The 19,849-nt window shown below is 49.0% G+C and overlaps 4 non-coding genes across 4 annotated transcripts; 2 read left to right on the forward strand and 2 right to left on the reverse strand.

Annotated features, from left to right (window-relative positions):
- Positions 1 to 4,400: 4,400 nt before the first annotated feature.
- Positions 4,401 to 4,490, reverse strand: TRNAR-UCU. Its single transcript is given in 2 exon segments — positions 4,401 to 4,436; positions 4,454 to 4,490. It is a non-coding gene; the product is annotated as a tRNA-Arg (tRNA).
- A 5,654-nt stretch (positions 4,491 to 10,144) lies between these two features.
- On the forward strand, positions 10,145 to 10,226 carry TRNAS-AGA. The gene has a single exon. It is a non-coding gene; the product is annotated as a tRNA-Ser (tRNA).
- Positions 10,227 to 16,086: 5,860 nt separating this feature from the next.
- On the forward strand, positions 16,087 to 16,158 carry TRNAQ-CUG. The gene has a single exon. It is a non-coding gene; the product is annotated as a tRNA-Gln (tRNA).
- A 1,962-nt stretch (positions 16,159 to 18,120) lies between these two features.
- TRNAS-UGA lies at positions 18,121 to 18,202 on the reverse strand. Its single transcript has one exon. It is a non-coding gene; the product is annotated as a tRNA-Ser (tRNA).
- Positions 18,203 to 19,849: the final 1,647 nt, after the last annotated feature.

Genomic DNA, 19,849 nt, shown 5'->3' on the forward strand with positions numbered 1-19,849 from the left:
GTAGGCCCTAACTTCAGAATAGTAAAAACCACGAAGATGTCTTTTGTGCCTAACTCCTTCAGGTTTTCTAGAATGGCCTCCAACTGACAGAAAGATTTGTTCTTCCACTTTAAAAAGGAAGAATGATAGAAATAATTAGGTTTGCTTTGTCATTTTTCAGACTTGGACTCAGAAGTATTGTGAGAATTCTTTTATTTACCAAATTTAGGATTAAAAAAAAAAAGACTAACACTGAAAAGAGAACAGTCTTCCTGGGTTAATTGTGTATGAGGGTGTATTTTTATTTCATAAAAATAAAGTAAAATACATAAATATACATACACATCAATGATCTTTTATTTCTCAGCTTATAGAAAACGTAGTCATATTCAAACATAAAGATAGGTATAAAAATTGTGTATAAAGTGATTATCAGTCAGTCGGGGACAATTATAGTACATACACTTCACGATTAAAACAGAGGTCCTCAGTGTTTATGATAAGTTGCTACTCACAGGGGAATATTTAACTCCATGTCAGAAATTAGTTGTTATACGATAAGGAAGGATCCCACTTACCTACCATCCGTCCTGTTCGTGCTGATTAACCCATACGTTAGCTGGAGCTGGAGTCTCACTACTATTCCAAAGAAAAATCGACGACACTCTTAAATGAGGATTCATACAAAAATGTTAAAGGTAAAGCCGAGGATGTTTCTGATGCTTATCTGACCTACCTAGTCTGTAATCCCCTCAAAACGATAAAGACACTGGGGTCAAGCCTCAAGACCCCTTTACACATTCAAAAATTAATTTTATTCCATTGTACCAAAAAAAGATATAAAAATGTTTATAAAAACAATGTATATAAAAGTGTGTGTGTGTGTGTATTGTGTGAAATGTGTATAAAAATGTATATAAAAGGAATTCTCATATGGGGAGCCTGGCTGGCTCAGTCAGAAGAGCATGTAAGTCTTGATCTTGGGGTCGTGAGTTCAAGCCCCATGTTGGGTGTGGAGATTACTTTAAAAATAAAATCTTAAAAAAAACCAAAAAACAATTTTCATGTGGATCAAAGCTTTCTCTTGTCAAAAAGTCACAATTTTAGCAGAAGCAAAAAATGTTGTTTGACTCTTATTTCCTACCTGGTAAAATCTGTATTACTTATTTAGTGATGTACACTCAATTACCCAGAATTGTTACTAAAGAGCTTTGTAGGTTATTAATGCTTACTCAGATTCGCCACTGCCCGTATCATCCTTTTTTTCCCAGGTAAGACAGAGAGAATAAATGAAACTGTCAAACATAAGGGTGCCAAACTTTCAGAAATTCTTACACTTCCTTAGCTTGAAGTATTATTTTTGGCCTTACTAACAGTGAGAAAAACTCCCCCTGGGAGCCCTCTGACTTTCTGTCTATGAATCAATGACTGAATATCAGGAGACTGAGAACGCTTTCTCTAGTCCTTACTACATCCGCACGTCGCAAGAGACCCACATAGAACCCAGTCTCACGTTCAACAGGTGCCAGCGGTGTTTCTACAACATCCTCGGTGAGTTTAAAATCCCACTCTGAAATCAAGAAATGGTCAGACTGGAAAAAAGAGAAGATCCAATCATTTGCTGTTTATGAAATAGGCATTTTACAAGAAAGACACCGAGAAGCTTGGAGAGCATGTCAATGACCTGTGAGGAAATGTATCCAGTGATTAGTAAATGTTCTCATTTTATTGTTTTTTGAACCCCCGACCTTGTAAGTTTACTGATAATGTATTTATTTATGTAGTAAGATAGGATCTACCTTGAATATTTCCTTCCCTCACACACAATTACACCGCTGCACCATCTGACCCAAGCCAGTTTCTAAGCCTGCTTCTTGACAGTTGGACCTTCATTTAATTACCTCGTTATAATTTTACATGAAATGTATTATTATATAGCCAAACACAAATATGATATACTGGAAGGGAAGTCAGGGCCGTCAACAGTGACCGTATTTCTTTCACTTAGTACTATGTATTTGAAATGTAATTTACAGACCAGCACATCTGGACGGTATATGGCAGATGCCTTTCAAATGGATGCGAATGAGGATGTTTGCCTCAGGAACTAAAATGGCACCTTCTTAGAAGCATTTTTTAAAAAGGTAAAATATGGTAGATACACCCTATGAGATATTGCTCAGCATTTAAATGATGTATAAAGAAAGTAATGATTGTTATGGAAGAAAGTCAGGGGTGTCTGGGTAGCTCAGTTGGTTAAGTGTCTGACTTCAGCTCAGGTCATGATCTCACAGTTTGTGAGTTCAAGACCCGCATCGGGCTCTATGCTGACAGCTCAGAGCCTGGAGCCTGCTTCAGATTTTGTGTCTCCCTCTCTCTCTCTGCCCCTACCCCACTCACATTCTGTTTCCCTCCCAAAAATAAATAAACATTTTTTAAAAACCCCAATTTATAACAAAAGAAAAAGTCAGAAGTGGAATGATACGTTTACCAAGTACGATTTTGTCATATGGAAAGGATATGCACAAAATATTACATATTCTGTAAGAAAACATGTAATGTTTTAATGTAATAGCAATGTAAACAGTTAATACATTAAAATGGTTTCCTATGAAGAAAAATGATATAGGCAATAGAATATGCAGATAAAAAGAAATCAATCAGTTGATTAAGAGGGTCCTTAAACAGCCCCATGCATAAATCAAATAATCTAAAAATCTAAGAAAACTACTATGAAATGGTGAAAGTAATTGGTGATCTCTGTGGTGTGTTATTTTTTTTTTTTTAATGAAAATTTTACTTCCACCCATGAAGGATTAACCACTAGGGGAGTTGTCCTCTGGCTATACAAAAATTAGAAAACCAGGAAATAAATCTATGAAATAACCATTAGAGAAAAGATGTCAGGAAGCAGGAAGTGTAGGACTGAGATCCTTGAGGGAAGGCAAAGAGAAAAGGTGAGTCTGTGACTGTGCTGGTCAGGAGACTTTTAAAGAAGAAAAAGACAGTGGTATTTAGCATACTAAGTATCAAGACTTAGTACAAAACTCATTTAATTAAGGGCATGCATTTTGGTGCAGGGATTAACAGATAAGACATGCAATGGCATGGAGAATTCGGAAATCATCCATGTGTGGATTTAATATTAGACAAAAGTGGCTTTGCAGCTATAGTAAGAACATGGTAATTTACTGAGAAATCTATGCAGGAATGAATAGGGGTCAGAGGCTGTGAAACTACCACCTCATTTCATTGCCTGGCCTGCTGGACATGCGATGTATATCATGGTATGAGGAGTGTGTAATCGGCAATATTCTGTAGGAGGTTAATTATTACCCTACCTGACGGCAGTGAAATGTGCATCATGGCCAAATTGTTGTGCAAGTTGAAGAGCAGAAAACCCACCATGCCACAAGAGGTGGTTCAAGAAAATGCTTTATTGGAAGATAAATGAGCCCATGCTCAACAAGCAAAGGTAGAGGTCAAACAGTTCTCCCTTTTCAGCGCCCGGAAGCATGCCAGATGCAGGCTTTGCTGGGAATTCAGTGGGTCTGTGGTCCTGTTTCCCTAATGGCAAACACAAGACCCCCCCAGGGGCCTTCAGTAAGGGGAGGGCTGGCCGTGCGATGCCTTGCAACCTGGACTTAAGATGTGAGGTGTTTAGGATACAATTGTACACCCCCTGCTATGGAATATTACATAGCTTACATAAAGAACACAACAACACTACATATGTGAGATGATATTACACACGAAAGACGGGCGCAGAGATCCATATGACTATATATAAATATATAAATCTTATATAATATAGATATATTGTATAATACATGTTTATATAACATACACATGCAGTATAACTTCTGGAAGGATACTCAAAAGTAAGCGCCAGTGGAGAGAATGAAGAAAGTAGTGTTCGAGGATGGAGAGCAGGTGTATTTTTCGGCTCTATCTCCATTTCCACAGTTAACGGAGGGGGGGGGGGGATAATTGCTACTGATCTCACCCACCATTCATTTAAAAGCAAACTGAATTTTGGTTAAGTTTCCGGAGCTGGAACTTGCGTGCTTCCAAGAAGCGCTTTGGGGGCGCCGTGGGGGAAGGGGGAGTGCAGACCCGGGCTGTGCGTCAGCAGCTGCAAACCCCCCGCATCTTCAATGTTCTGGAAGGAGCAGCGTGGAACCCCCGCCCGCGACCCTCCAGCCAAGACCAGGAAAACAGCACGTTGGAAGCCGTTTCTCATGACAGAGAAATAGCAGCATTTATGCCAAGGTTGAACCTTCGCTACAAGCGTTCATTCCCTTTCGCTCTGTTTGGTCACTGAGCCCCTGTAGACACGAGTGGGATTGCTCATGACGAAGCTGCGGGGACCCAACACCACAAAGTTCAAACCAAGTGGCCACTGAGTGGCAAAACGCTTCCGACTCTGGCGGGACTCGAACCCGCAACCTTTGAATTCCTCCACCGTCCGCGCTAGAAGTCCAATGCGCTATCCATTGCGCCACAGAGCCTGCAGGGAGGCACGCCGGGCCCGAGCCCTAAGGTCGTCTACTGTGCATTTGGTCAGCAATACAGTATTTTTCTGGACATTTATTCCGTTCCAGTCACCGCGAAAAGTGCAAGAAACACAAAAACAAGACAGTGCGAGGGACACACAGTACCCGACGCGGTGTTTCTGATCCTTCCAGCGACCATTCTCATCTGTCCCTACGAGATGAGGAACAGTGTGATCAAAGCTCAAAACCCCAGGCCATTTGCAACTCTGTGGACGGAACTGGACGGTATTATGCTAAGCGAAGTTAGTCAGAGAAGGACATATATCATGACTTCACTCATCTGAGGACTTGAAGACACAGAGCAGGTGAACACAAGGGAAGGGAAGCAAAAATAATATAAAAACAGGGAGGGGGGACAAAACATAAGAGACTCCTAAATATGGAGAACAGATGGTTACTGGAGGGATTGTGGGTGGGGGGTGGGCTAAATGGGTAAAGGGCATCAAGGAGGGCACTTGCTGGGATGAGCACTGGGTGTTACACATAGGGGATGAATCACTGGACTCTACCCCTGAAATCATTGTTGCACTATATGCTAACCGACTTGGATGTAAAGGAAAAAGTAAATAAATAAATAATCAAATAAATACATAAACACACAGATGTCATTTCAGCCGCATGATGCACGGATGTGCTCCCGGCCGCTGGCTCCGCGAATACAGAACTGGGGGGGGGGGGGGGAGGGGGGGGTCCCGGCACGTGGCCTGGGCAGCCGGGGCTAACCCGTCCCCACCCCCCTCTCTCCTCCTCTCTCTCCTCCTCGCCGCCCTCACCCCGTCCCCTCCGGCCCCGGTCGGGGAGGCGCTCCCTGGCACCTGTGCTGTTGACCAGGACGGTGGCTTCCGCGCGCGGCCTGGTCCCGGGACTCGCGGAGCAAAGCACCGCACCGCCACGCAGGCCCGCGGAGCTTTGAGCGCATCCAGGCAGTTTGGGAAATACTGCAGGTTCCCAACTCGGCAATTTTCTTTGCTGCCTCTCTCCGGTGCGACCGGGCGGTCCAGCCGCCCCCGCTCTTGGGCGACCCTCGGTCCAGTGGGTTCGTCGAAGGGGCGGGTTACAGGTGCGGCCAGTCCGGGATCTGCGGGCGCGAACGCGCGCGCTGCCGTGATCTGCGCATCGGGAGGGGGCTGTCGGAAGAAGAGGGGACATCTCAGCTGTTCCCACTGGGCCACGACGTGATGCGCGGCGACCCGGACAGCGCGGGTCCAGCCCCGACCCGCAGGCGGAGCGCGCACACGTGGAGGTCAGGGGCCCCAGGGCCCTGCACGCGCGCGCACGCGGGGGTCGTCAGTCCCCAGCCCCACCCCCACGTCCGGGCCGCACCCGGAAAGCACAAAACGAGCTCCGAGGCTTGCAGGGCAAAACCCGAGCTCCCAACCCAGCGTCTGCGAAAGTGCAAAGCGGACAGGACGAGAGTGTTGGACGCGAGCGGGAGGCTAAGCCGGGTGGAACGTTCTCAGCGCCAGAGGAGATGGGTCGTCCTATTTCCTGAGGGTCATTCCTGCGTGTCCGCTTACAAGATGAAATTCTTTTCTGACCGTGGAGTATCCGAGATGGGCACGAAGCACAAGTCAGTTGGGAAGATGAGATCCGGGAATCCGGAGATCTAACTAAGCACGCCTTAGGCTACTTAACTAGATACTTAAACCCACACGCTGTGCTTCGCAGAGAATGTTAAAGTTTTCAAATGAAAGGAAGTCTTTCCGGGTGGACAGCGGTAAAAATATATTTGTCGTTGGTTTGTGTCTGCCATCAACAGAATGCTCAGTTGCAAGGGCTCCTTCGCAGAAAATAAGATGCGTAGACTGCAGAGCAGTTAAATATTCCCAGCTGCTCGTGTGGCACATATCTGCAGCAAGCCCCCAAATTAGTGGTCTGTGGAATGAAATAGTCTTCCGGACATAACTTATCTTAATCCCTCTTGCCTCAGCAGTCTTAGCACCCCATCTGAGAACGCGTTTTCAAGTAAATAATTTGAGGCAGAGACGGTGCCTAAACATGATTTTCATTATACGTTACAAAGTCCTCTAGGCCACTTATCCATTGTGGGCTACGCGATGCACCCACGTTCTCCTAATACTTTGTGGGCCTTTCCTGAAATCCCAACAGCTAAGTTCGAGGAAAGACCCTGTGATGTTTGGCACAGCTGTGACGGCCTCCCCCTGTGCTGTCCATCCTGGGCGAACTAGGGTCTCCTGGAAACCCATCTGTCTCAGACCACAGATTGTGAGTGAGAGCAGAGTTTGCTCCCGTCGGAGAATTCCCTCTCCTACGATTGCTGAGCCTGTGAATGGAGGGAGGCACTGGGCGGGGACCAGGACAAAACCCCCTGCCATCCCCGTTCACAGGGAAGGATATTCTTTTTTTTTTTTTTTTTTTCGGTGGCTCAGAAACTTGGTGTGCTGCTTCTAGACGGCTGTGATGACCGACTGAATGACAACGGGCATCTTTAAGAACCAAGTTTGTTTTTCCCAGCAGCTTGGTATACACACACTTTACAGCCACCCCTGCTCATGTCCCCGTTATCCACGATGGGTGATCCACCCTCCTGGACCTGAGCTCTGGAAAGGCTGATGCCGTTGGTCGCGCGCATGGTCATCCTCGGCCCTTTCCCGACAGCAGACGTTTGGGCTACCTTCCCTGAACCCCTGATCCCCACACCCTCAGTAAACATCTTGGGTGCTGGACCCGCGTCGCTCGCCCCGGCGTACCCCTCCACAGCCAGTCAGCAGAATTTCACGCCGTCTAGCCGCCCTCATAGCTAGTGGAATGTTAACTCCTAATGCGAGCGCGTGGTAGGCGGGCGGCTGGCCACCGGGCCAAGGTGTGCTTGGCAGTGAGTGTGACAGAGGCCTGGTGTGGGGGGCATAGGCACACACCGAGTTTTGCAACAATTTCCTGGCTGAGGCAAGGCGTCTTCCTCACAGATTAAAGAATGCGCCCCTAGTAAATCCAGAACCAATCGAGGCTGGTGAGTCGGAGCTTGCCCATGGTGCATTCTCCCCCCGCTGACCTGCGAGGACACGTGGGGTCACTTCCAGATCTGGAGCTCCGCAGGCAGGGGGGCTGGAACCGGGGCGCCAATGCAGGGGGTGGGGGGAGGAGCGGGCAGGGAGGGGACCCACGTGCGTGACCCTCACAGCTGACACCTAACTGGGGCTCCTTAGAGGGCACCACACTGGCTGCCCGGCCGCCGGCCAATGGGCCCAGGGACACTTGCGGGGATGCTGGCTGAGGCCGTGGGGAGCTGGGCAGCCCCCTCACAGCTGCAGGGGTGACCCCGGGACGGCCGCCACCGGCTCAGGAGCGTCCACGCCTCCGGCCTCCGCGCGGGATGTGAGCGCGGGTCCAGGAGGCGCCTCGGCGTCGGGGAGGCCGCGGCCCAGACGCAGACGCGCAAATCCAGAGGACACGGTGTCCAAGGAGCCGCACTGCGCGCCTCGCGGTGGCGCACGCAGCGGAAAGGCCAGGCGGAAGCTCGTGAGTCCTGGGCAGAATTGAGCTGTATTATAGACAGGGCGGTTCTGGGCTCGGGGGCGCATGTGGTTCCCTCGAGCAGGGTGTCCAGGCGGCGTCCTTTCCAGGCTCCGGGTTCAGGCTCGCAATCCTGGGAACAGAAGGGCCCTTGCGGGGGCGCGAGCAAGTAACAGATGCGTCCGATTTTCAGATTCCAAGGCAAAGGTGTCCTCCAGCCCTTGTACGGGACACTCGTGTGGCGATCGACGCCCAGGGCTCCTGCCTCTGCGCTGCCCTCGTGTTCTCACAAGGTCGTGTTCTCCCCGCGAGCGCAGCACCCGGGACACGCGTTTCGGCTGATTTAAGCTTGATAACGCTTGAATCGGTCATCCGTTTTGCAGGACACTGTCCCAGGGAACGAGCCCCACCTGAAGAAGAACGTTTTGTGCGCAAAAGCAGAATATTGAATATCGAATTCTTTCACTTTAATAAACTTTTCCCCTTGTGTTACAGAGAAAGAAAGGAAAGAAAGAAAGAAAGAAAGAAAAGAAAAGAAAAGAAAAGAAAAATGAAAAGAAAAAGAAGAAAGAAAGAAAAAAGACAGGAAGAAAGAAAGAAAAGAAAAGAAAAATGAAAAGAAAAGAAAAAGAAGAAAGAAAAAAAGGAAGAAGAAAGAAAAAGAAAGAAAGAAAGAAAGAAAGAAAGAAAGAAAGAAAGAAAGAAAAAGAAAGAAAGAAAAAGAAAGAAAGGGAAGGACTGGGGGTTGGGGGCGAGGGAAAGAGTTATACCCAAGTCCTGCTGGTTTCTGGGAGGTAAGCTTGTGGGTTGTTTTCTCCACCTCCCTCACCCCGTGTGAGACAGCCATCACAGATTTTCTTTTTTTTTCTTATTTATTTATTTTTAATATGAAATTTATTGTCAAATTGGTTTCCATACATCACAGATTTTCCAATCAAGGAGGAGAAACATCTATTTTCCTGGGCACCGAAAGAGGAACTCTAAGTATAGACTCGAGGACTTTGGTGTTGAATGTTTCCCAGCAGTTCCCGGTTCAATCATCTGTCTTTTCCAATGCCCGTCACTATTTCTGAGTTTGTTCTTGACTAATTGAATTCCTGGGGGCCTCTCTACCTCTCTGACCTGCTGATTTAATTAGACCTTAAGAATTATTTCGTGTGCATACTTTGGTGAAGGACTCTTTGGGGGTTATTATATTAATAACAAAAAAAATGAGACTTTAAAAAATGTTTTAGGAAAGCTCAAGACAACGGTCTGCCACCACCCCCCCCAAATATTCTTATGGGGAGACGCAGAAAATAAAGATGGAAAATATGTCTCACAGTCTTTTAAAGCAAATAGCTGGGAATTTCCCCAAGATTGCCAGTGATGCGTGCTTACTTAACCATGACCATATGCCTTCTGGTTATTAGTGACAGCACAGTTTATCTTTTCTGGATATAAATAGAAGGAAAATATTTTATCTTTGATTAGATCTAGCCCTCTCCATTGCCAGTGGCATCTGAATTGAACTCTATTTAAATAACACGTTGTTACTTCTGATTAAATACAATGTATTAAATCCAAGCAGTTACCTCAGCTTTCTCAAGACGCATCAAATCCTTCACCTGTCGCCTCTTACCCACTGGTCATAAAATGGGGACCGATTTACCTGGCACCCACACTCAACCATTTTGTTCTGAATCGTCCCTGTGGAGCATCTGGAAATTCTGCCGAAGGAAGCAGTGCGTTGCAAAAGTGAACAGGAGAGCAGGAAACTGTCGTGTTGGTTCCATTTTGCACTGGCAAAAACCAAACCACACCAGCTAATCCATTTCTTCAGAAAGCAGCCAGGATCTCAGGGGAAATGAAACTCCTGGACCGTCTATACCTATAGGTTTCTTCTAATCCGCGTGGAAAGTGATAGAGCATTGGTATTTGGCAAGCACTTTCCCAAACGCCGCGAGATGAGTATGTTAGGTGTCAGCCTCGGAGCTTGCGGACCCCGAGTGAGGGGACCCAGGGCGGTTTTCAGCGTCGCGTCTCTCTCCCTGCACCTTGCCCAGCTTCCTAGACACGCTTTTGTCTACACAGGCATCCTACCTGTAAACCTACCACGTTTCCTCCTAGAATTTGAAGAAGCTTGGCTCGTGCCTGTAGTCGTGGCCGAGTGGTTAAGGCGATGGACTAGAAATCCATTGGGGTCTCCCCGCGCAGGTTCGAATCCTGCCGACTACGAGTGAGCTTTTGCCCCGCGATTCGCGAATCGCGGAGAGGCCGCCCTCACCGTTCTCCCCAGTCTGATCCCACCTGCAGGGGGTGCGCGTTCCTGGCGCGGACGCGTCTCGGGCCTGGCGAAAACCCACCGCCTCCGCCCTCCCCAAGTGCCGCCCAGAAAAAACCGGAGTCGGCACGCTCGTTGCCGCAGAAAGTTCGCGGGAACAGGCCTGTGCCTGGCGACGTGCAAAAGCTAAGAGTGCTTTCGAATTTTCTCTCCCCCAAACTCTGCTCCAGGTAAGCTATTTCCCAAAGAGACCATTGGGTGAAGGGTACTTAGTCTGCCACAAGAGGCTATTTTTATGATATTTTAAAAATTTATTGAAGGGTAAAATGGACTTTTTGAAAGCATATGCACACGTTTGTGTAATCAGCTACCGTAATCAGGATCCAGGAGGTTTTATCAATCCAGAAACTGCCTTGTGTTCCCCTTTCTAGACACCTCCCAGCCCCGCAGGCAACAGCCCATACCCACACAAGTTTTCTGTCCCTGTAGTTTGGCCTTTCTGAGAATGTGATAGAAATTGAACACGATTTTTATACGGGTGGAAATGCAAAATGGCAGTTTTTTATAAAATAAAACAGGAAAATGCTGTATGATTCGTCCACTGCACTCTCATTCCCGGAGAGATGGAAACTTGTGTTTGCACAAAAACCTATAGATGAAGGACCACAGGGGTCTTCTTTGCAACAGCCGAAAACTGAACACCACCAAAGTGTCCTTCAGCAGGTGCGTGACGACACAAAGTGTGTCGATCGGAACTCTAGGCAGGAAAGAGTGGAGGGCACTAGTGACGAATCAACAGTTTGGAAGCGGTTCAGGGGGGCACTAGGCTCAGGGAAAGAAGTAATCCTGATGGGTCGCCCAGTGCATGAGTCCAACTATGTGACTCTACCGAGTGACAAAATGTAGAGATTAGAACAGAGTAGCGGTTGCCAGAGGTTTCCGGATGGTGGGAACAGGGTGTGAGTGTGATTGGAAGGGGCGGGTGGAGATGATCCCAGCGATGTTCTGTGGTGTATCTGTTGCAGGAATGCGCACAGTATGTAACGTTTTGAGATTGGCTGCTTTCACCAGAGACAGGATTGCATACAAACACTGAGCCAATATTAGTCTCCTGCTTTTAATATGGTACTTTGATTATGTCACAAGTAACCCATCAAGGAAATGGGTGAAGGAGCCATGGGGTACGTGGAACCTCTCTGTACTATATTTGCAACTTGCTCTGTATCTGTAACCATTAAAAACAGAAGCTTTTTTAAGTTAAAAACATGAACAGGGACTGTATTTTATCAAACACTTTCTACACGTGTATTTTGATGACTGTATAATTATTCTTTTACTTATTAATATTATCAATGCAAAAGATTTACTTTTATAGACTGCATTTTGAATGTTAAATCAGATTGCATTTCTGAAATAAATCACAAAATCAATACAAAATTGAAACTCTGTGAGGTAATACGTACACATCAACCCCGTACATATCAAATTATTCCGCCTTGTGCCTTAAACTTACACAGCGTTAGATGTCAGTTAGATCTCAACGAGGCTGGGAAAAATTGAAAATACAATGGCCATATGACCCAGCGATTGTACTTCTGTGTATGCACCCAAAAGAATCGAAAGCATAGTCTCGAACAGATATTTGTACACTCATTATTCACAACAGTCAAAAGGTAGAAACAGCTCAAGTGTCCATCAGTGGGCGAGTGCTTAAACAAAATGGGGTCTATGCATGTGATGGGGTATTATCCAGCCTGAGAAAGGAATGAAATTCTGATGCACTCGTCAACGCGGATGGAGCTTGGAGACACCGTGCTGAGCGAAATGTGCCACAAAAGGACAAAAACGGATTCCACTTCCATGAGATACCTCGAGTGAACGCATATAGACAGAAAGTGATGCGGTGGTTTCCAGGGCCCGGGCGGAGGGGGATATAGGGAAGTATTGACTAGTGTGGTACAGAATTTCAGCTTGAGAAAAGGTGAATAAAGTTCAGGAGAGACGTGGGAAGGGCTGCAGGACAAGGTGAACGTGCGTGATGCTACTGAACTGTGCACTGAAAAATGGTAAAACGGTCAGTTTTTGTGTTGTGTGTATTTTATCACAAGAAAAATATCAAAAAAAAAAGAAAAAGAAAAAAGATTACCACTTTTGTTGGCTTTGTTGAGAGTCCCCATTTTGTACTTACTTTCTATTGCATTGTCTGCTCTTTGCTTCATTATTTCCTTCCCTGAAGCTTCTTTGGAAAGAAATTAGTGGTTGATTCCCAGTTTCATGTGCTGAATGCTTAGATCATTACCTTTAAGTGTTTATTTTATTTATATATATGTACACAAGGGGGTCCCTTTATATACACTTCTAGCCGCACAGTATGTGTTCAGATATGCACTGTTTTTATCATTTATTTCAAAATAGTTCCTAATTTCATTTGGGATCTATCCTTTGAACCATAGGTTATTTAGAAGCACATTTAGTATTTTGTAAACAAATACAATTTTTCACTTTTAGGTTTTGATTTCTGGTATAATTTTCTTGCCGTGAAATAATAGCATGTATCCAGTCCTGTTATGGTTTTGGAGCCTTGCTTTGTGGCCTGGTAAAATGTCAAATTTGAGATCATTTCATCTGTGTCTGAAAAAGTTTGAGTCCTGGAGTTGATGTGTGCCCCGTTCTCTCTATATTATATGTTATATGAATAACAGTATTATGAATTATGGTTACTTTTTCCATTTATGTTTTCTATTAGCTTTTCAGAGAGGTGTATTGTGTGAAAATACCCCACTATGATTGTGGTTGTATCGGTGTCTCTTTTTACTTCTGTCACTACCTGGAATTTTTTCTCCATTTGTCAATCTTCCAGAAGCAAGACCTCTGGATAAAGCATGGCTAATGAAATAGCTATGACTTGGAAATACAAGGCATTACCTCCAAGTGCAACAAGGAAAGCCTAGGGGGAAAAAAATGTGTTCCTACAAGCTTCAGCATATCTATTGAGACTTAGGAGACACTTTATTAGAGACACTTTTACATGTTTCCTTTGCCAAAAGAAATGAGGAAAATGTAATTCAGATATAACTGTTCTCATGCGAAACTCAAGGTAAAGGTTGAACAGAAGCTGCGGGAGAGATTCTGATCTTCCTCTGCTTAGAAAGGAACCTGGTCCTATCCCCAGGGCCTGACCCAGATTTGTGTAACTCTGGTCTCCTAAATCAGCTTGGTCAGGAAGCCACATCCCATAACCACCCTGAGACGAGGGAGACAATCAGAACCAGTTTGATGAGCTTCTTAGCTTCAGGCCTGGGTGCACCTTGGGCTCCTAATTTGCAGTTTCCAGGTTAATGAATCATGCAGCCTGAACTTGCAGAGGCTGTTTCTCTAGGAGCTTTATGTTTGATTTTACTGGAGTGATTTCATTTCTTAAGAGTTACCGGTGGGCTCTATGAGATGCAGGAAAAACCTAGACGCGGGGGATTCTTAGTTTGGGGCACAGACTCGGGTAATTTTGGGAACTCGCTGGGTGGTCTGTGGTCTGCACTCGCGGGGTGCTGGTGTCCAGGTTCCTCTGTGTGTGACGGGCTGACACTTCCATTCCTTATGCCATGGGGTGCTTTGCTTCACCCACAAAGGTTCTGGAAGTCTCCCTGGTAATTTCACAGTCCATTACAAAGAGACAGAAGAAATTGCCAGCTTCGTTTTCTTGTTTTCAGACATGCACGAAATGCCTCTCGATGGCCACGAGGCCCAGCGCCTTCTTTCTGACCGGTGTAAGCATCTCCCCTGAGCGGGCTCAGCACCTCTTTCCCTCATGACAGTGGGAGCTCCTGGGCTCGCTGGCTTTGCCCTTGTTGGGTTTTCCTGTTCACACCCCGGTGCGTGTACGTGCCTCTGAAAGTGAACAGCACGGAGGCTCGTTTGAGCCAAAGTTCTAAGTCCGTTGTGGAACTTACTCTTTATTTTCCCTTTTCTGTTTTACCGTCTTGTGGCTGCCAAAGACAAACCGTTCTGCTTTTATAATCGGGACCCATGCGCTGAACTCTTATTGTGCACTTTCTCTATGGACGGTCAGTCTGCACAGTAGGTTATCAATTCTTGTGCAAACCAGTATTTTCCATTTTTGTTTGTATTTGAGCTTCCCATCTTGTCCGAGCCGAGCGTTACACTGCCAGCTACAAGCGCTTCTCCACTTGATCCCCGGTTATGGAACATCCTTCCCAGCAGAGAGCCCCTGTCTTATTCACCTCTACGCCTCCAGCGCCTGACCTTCCAGAGTCCAATAAAACTGTTGAATGGTCTTGGGAAAAGGTGCTGATGACTTTTTTCTACAATAAGAACTTTAAACAACGTATCTTTCTGTTTCAATCCTTTGATTTGGTCCTGTTCTAATTTCTTCACTCCTGCTTTTCGGATATATACATATATAGGCCCCGGACCAAGAAGTGACTCTCCAGGGGACGTGGGCTAACCCCCAAGCCCGAGAGGGAGGAGAGGTTTCGCTCTGCATTTTGCAAGCTTAGCTCTGCATTTCCTTTAAGATTATTTTCTGTGGCGATGTTTCTGCACCTGCTCCTGTGAGCTGCAGGGTGACACCTTCCTCCCGCGCCGGAGGTGGCCGCAGACGTGTGGGTGAGCAGGACCCAGATTCCGGAACCGGGTCCTAGTTCGCTAAGGGCTTTGCGCGGAACCGGTGTTTGCACGGAGTTGGCGTTTTGCAAGCTCCTTGAGTTTGGTTGGTCTTGCATCGCAGACCATTGGAAGGAGAGGCGGGCCGCCCTTTCGACCTCGCTCGCCCCTGCTAGCAGGGGAGGCGCGTGCCGCCGCCGCCACCGCGTGGCGAGTGCCGGGGGCGGGGGGTGTCCGGGGTGCGCGACACGGAGCCCCGGGTGCTGGCCTCGGACACAGTCCTGAGCGCGGACAGGTTTCACCCGGATAGTCACCGCGCCGCAGGGCCGAGGCCGCTTCTCTCCGATGAGAAGTCGTTCTGCGGCCTCGGACGCGCGGGGCAGGCGGCCGGCACCCCCCGGGGCCCCGCGCCCTCCCCTCAGGGTCCCGCACCCCGGGGTCCCGCCCGCACAAATTCCGCGCCCAGAAACCTGTTCTTTAGCCGAAGGGGAGCGCGGGGCCCGAGAGCGGGTCTGTGCGGAGCAGCGGGAAAGAACGTCGTGGGTAGAGTTCGGCAGCCTTCGCGGGCACGCTCCTCTCCGGTCAGGCGGCGGGTGTAGACAGTGACTTGGCGGGTGTAGACGGTGACTTGCCGCGTGGCCCACGCGCTCCTTGCCGACGGCTGCAGGTGGCCGAGGTGCGCTCAAGCCCACCTGCTCCATTTTCTCGCCAACACGCTCCTCCCGCGGGTTTTCTCCCGTGAACGTGCCAGAAACGGACACCTGGGTTTGTCTTCCCGGAGGCAGGAGACGCGATGATCAACAATCTGCGAGGAGAAAACACCGAGGGGCCGGGAGGCGAGACGCCAAGCCTGTGCCCCGTGTGTCCGGGGACTAAGCGGGCCGCTTCTCGGGGACCGTCGCCGCGTGCAGTGACTGTGACGTCCGCCCAGCCCCGCTGCGGATCGGGTGCTCCCTCTTCCTCCCGAAGCCGGCAGGGTGAGGACCTCTGGGGGCTGGGATGGCGAGGGGCACTCTATGGCCGTCTAGGTGGCGGAACATAAAATAAGACAAAAATGAAATCTCCTGGGGTTTGTTTTTAAGAGTGTCATGCGCGAGCGTGGACGAAGAATCGTGACTCATAAACTCGACTAAACGCTCAGTGGAGTCACTCAAACTCTTCATAGACGATTACGGGGACCTCTGTCCTGCGTGGGGTTCCATGGTGTAATGGTTAGCACTCTGGACTCTGAATCCAGCGATCCGAGTTCAAGTCTCGGTGGAACCTGCCGAGTGTTTTGGTCTCGCTTTGGTTTTTTCCTGGAAAGTGCTGTTCACCTCAATGACCCCGACCAGTTTTGTCCTGGGTACCCCCTGTGAGTCCCTGCAAGTCCGCACACGCCTGCATCCGGGCCAGGACGAAGGAACAGAATTTCATTCTGGCTAAATGGGGTTTCTTTTGAAGGAGGGAAAGAACCATGAGACGGAAACACAGGAGGGAAACCGCAAAGCCCTCACACAGGGGGACAATCACACAGTTATGAGATCAGGACCGGAGTCAAATCAAGAGCTAGTTGTTCAACCAACTGAGCCACCCAGGTGCCCCCATCCGTCATTATATACTGAGATTCATCCGTATAGCTATGTGTGGATCTATGCCTGTTAAATGCCGCCTAATAATTTTGGTGGGAATACACTTTCTTAAATGACACAAAATACGTCTCAGCTGATGTAAAATCCTGGACTTACATTATGCTTCCCTGAGGATCTTGTCGGCATTCCCCCCACTGTCTCACACTGTTGGGTGTCATTCTGGGGAAGGCTGCTTCCAGGATGATTCTTGCCCTTAGCAATAAGGTGATCTTTTTAGTGACTCCCTAAATAATCATTTATCTTCAAAGCCATATAACTTTCAGTCACCTTCCCCCCCCCCCAACGGCTCCATCCCCCACCGGGTCTTCTCACCCATAAATTCACTCCCATCTTTCTTCCGGACCTGAACTCATAAGCCTCTTAATCACTGTTTGTTTCTCCTAATCATTTGTGAAACCCGCCGTAACACTTTCATCCCCTGAACGTGCTAGAGGAGAAGGGAGTGGGGACAGAAGAATCTGCTTTGGGGTCTCTCTCTGCAGCAGCATGGAAGCATTAATTCTAAGGAATATGTCCATCGATCGGGGCTTTGCAGAGTTTAAAAGTCTCCCTCCCTCCAATATATGTGCCTTAATTCCAATTCCTCCCCATCTCTGGGGCCAAAATAGCTCTCGCCTTTCTCTCAAACCAGCCTTCGACTCTACATCCAAATCCTGTTGGTTGGAAAAGTCTGTCCCGGCATCAGGCTCTGGGGTTCAGGAGCGGAAAAGGTCTGCTGCGTGGGAAACTCTTGGCGCGCTGTGAAGAAACGCCCCCTCAGATGTAGGCGAACCCCCCACGTACTGAGGGGGGATGCTTCCGGCATCAGGGAAAACAGGAGCACTGAACACTCAACGGGCCGCAATATCCATCCCAGGCCAAATCCAGGGTCTTAGGTCACACCACTCTTGTGGTCTTATCGCCGGAGAGGACGAGTCCAGAACAGTGAGCCGACTCAGCGGTGGAGGCAGGCGCGGGTCTGAACCCCCGGCAGGGGCAGGGGCGGACGGACAGCTGCTGGGGGGTTGGGTGCGGGGCTCGCCCTCTGGCTTCCCAGTCCTGAGACCAGGATACAAACCTATTATGTCCGGTGGGATCTCTGAGGACCTGGTGTAAAGATCGACAAATAAGACGCGTCAAGTCCTTGGACCGCCGGGGTGCAGTAGGGGCCTGAAAAAGAGGACCTACTGTGATTTGGGGGCGCCAACAAATCTGCCCCTGAAGCTGCGAGCAACCTGAGCGTTTTAGGAGTGTCTCCTAAGGACCTTGTGAGCGCCCCGGCCCATCAACCCACCCGGAAGTCCCCGTCCATACCGCCTCACTGTGCGCCCTGAGCAGTTTCTTCATCGATTAAGTGGAAGTAAAAATCCTGTCTTCTTGGCACAAAGTGATCGGTAGCGACCTACCAGAGTCACTGCTTTTCAGGGATCCTAACTTCCCACAGTGGGGGCTGGAGTCTGACGAAGTCGGGTGCCTCATGCCAACTTGGTGAGTGGAGCCGAGCAGGGCGCCGCCCGCACTTGAGGAAGCAGCCCCCGCGGGTGGGGAACGGGGTGCGTTACCTTCATCTGCGGGTGTGGGTACGCGGGAGAATAATCCAGACTGTTCCTGGTAAAACCGTAGTCGGCAGGATTCGAACCTGCGCGGGGAGACCCCAATGGATTTCAAGTCCATCGCCTTAACCACTCGGCCACGACTACCTGCTCGCCTGGGGTGAACCGAGAGTGGATGCGTGCCGCGCCCCAAGGAGTGGGGCCGGGCGACAGCCGGGAAGATCCGCGGGCCTCGCCCTCCGGAACAAAGGAGCCCGTCCACCGTGCAGGGCAAACCGAGAACCCGCGGCCTCGTGGCGGGTCAGAAAAAGGCTCCGGCACAAACCACTCGAATGTCCGAGGCCCGCAGCACCGGACCCGTCCCCCGGCGGCCGCCCTCCGCGGACACTGCGGTCACAGCGGTCACAGGGTGCTTGGGAGCCCAGGAGGGAGCCGAGGAGGGAGCCCAGGAGGGAACCCAGGAGGGAATCCAGGAGGGGGCACAGGACAGAGCCCAGGAGGGAGCCCAGGAGGGAATCCAGGAGGGGGCACAGGACAGAGCCCAGGAGGGAGCCCAGGAGGGAATCCAGGAGGGGGCACAGGACAGAGCCCAGGAGGGAGCCCAGGAGGGAATCCAGGAGGGGGCACAGGACAGAGCCCAGGAGGGAGCCCAGGAGGGAATCCAGGAGGGGGCACAGGACAGAGCCCAGGAGGGAGCCCAGGAGGGAATCCAGGAGGGGGCACAGGACAGAGCCCAGGAGGGAGCCCAGGAGGGAATCCAGGAGGGACACAGGACAGAGCCCAGGAGGGAGCCCAGGAGGGAATCCAGGAAGGAGCCCAGGAGGGAGCCCAGGACGGAGCCCAGGAGGGAATCCAGGAGGGAGTCCAGGAAGGAATCCAGGAGGGAACCCAGGAGGGAATCCAGGAGGGGGCACAGGACAGAGCCCAGGAGGGAACCCAGGAGGGAGCCCAGGAGGGAGGACCTGATGCCCACTGAGCTTTGAGGAGCGCCGTCCTAGGGGAAATGAACTTAACAAAGAGCATGTACTGCACACAGACCTTTTCATTTCCCGTTGTGATAGGTTTAAAAAGGTATTAAAAATGGATGAAATGTTTAAATATTTTTGCTTCATCTGCCTAACAGATCAATAAAGGCCGCTAAACAGAAATTTGGAAGGTTTCTGTAATCGTCCTGGGAAAACGTTTATGATATAACACGTATTCACTGACAAGAGCAATGTGCAATTAACATGACCTCAGTGAGGCAACCTTTTCGCCTGTGAAACACTGAGAGGAAGGGAGGGACGCTTCACGATGTTTCCGGTGCTGGCTTCCGGCTTGCGGAGTCAGGAGCGAACCTTCTGTTTGCTTCCTGCAGCGCGAAGTGATCCAGTCTTACAAGTGAATAGCAGAGCGACGCATTTTATTGATTTGTTGGTTATTTATTGATATTACCGGAGAGTTGACATTTGCCTCAAAGGGTTCTGGGATTCATTATCTGCCTCGTTGCCTGCAATGCACAGTGAAAGTAATTACCTTGAACTTGTTTCTCAAAAAACCGGCACCAGTCGGCGATTGGCAAAATTAACGAATTTTTAAAAGATAATTTTGAAAGAACAGTGAGATGGGGAACAGTTTTAGAAGCCTCTTACATTTGTATACATGTTCATGTTTTGAAGGTTTGAGGAACAGCTTTATTGGAGGCCTGTGCCAGGGTGATCTCCGCACACGGGTGCAGCCAGACAGTCTTTTAAATCAGATGGTTGTGGGTTTTCGGGGAGACGACCGCCGGATCTTCCCACTATGTGCAGAACC

Source organism: Panthera tigris, chromosome B2 (genome assembly GCF_018350195.1).
Source record: "Panthera tigris isolate Pti1 chromosome B2, P.tigris_Pti1_mat1.1, whole genome shotgun sequence".
NCBI lineage: Eukaryota > Metazoa > Chordata > Mammalia > Carnivora > Felidae > Panthera > Panthera tigris.